The sequence below is a fragment of the Heliangelus exortis genome, chromosome 2 (genome assembly GCF_036169615.1).
Source record: "Heliangelus exortis chromosome 2, bHelExo1.hap1, whole genome shotgun sequence".
Taxonomy (NCBI): Eukaryota; Metazoa; Chordata; class Aves; order Apodiformes; family Trochilidae; genus Heliangelus; species Heliangelus exortis.
In genome coordinates this window covers 139276436-139276698 of record NC_092423.1, presented here as the reverse complement: position 1 = coordinate 139276698, position 263 = coordinate 139276436, and positions in this window count along the sequence as shown.

Genomic DNA, 263 nt, shown 5'->3' with positions numbered 1-263 from the left:
AGTGCCCGCAGACGTCAGTTCCGGCAGTCGCCCCGGGACAGGGGCGGGGAAGGGGGAGGCTGCTCAGCGCCTGAGGGCGGAGGGAGCCGTGAGGCCGCTTCCAGCACCGGCCAGCGAGCGGCATCCGCTGCTTTCTCTTCTTCCTCGGGCGGCTGGGGGGCGCGGCGAAGTGGTTCCGATCGGTGGTGATGTCTGCTGCCAGCTGGGCCAGCGGCGGCCCCGTGTGGGCTGCCACCCGCAGGCGATGGTGCTCGGGGAGGTTT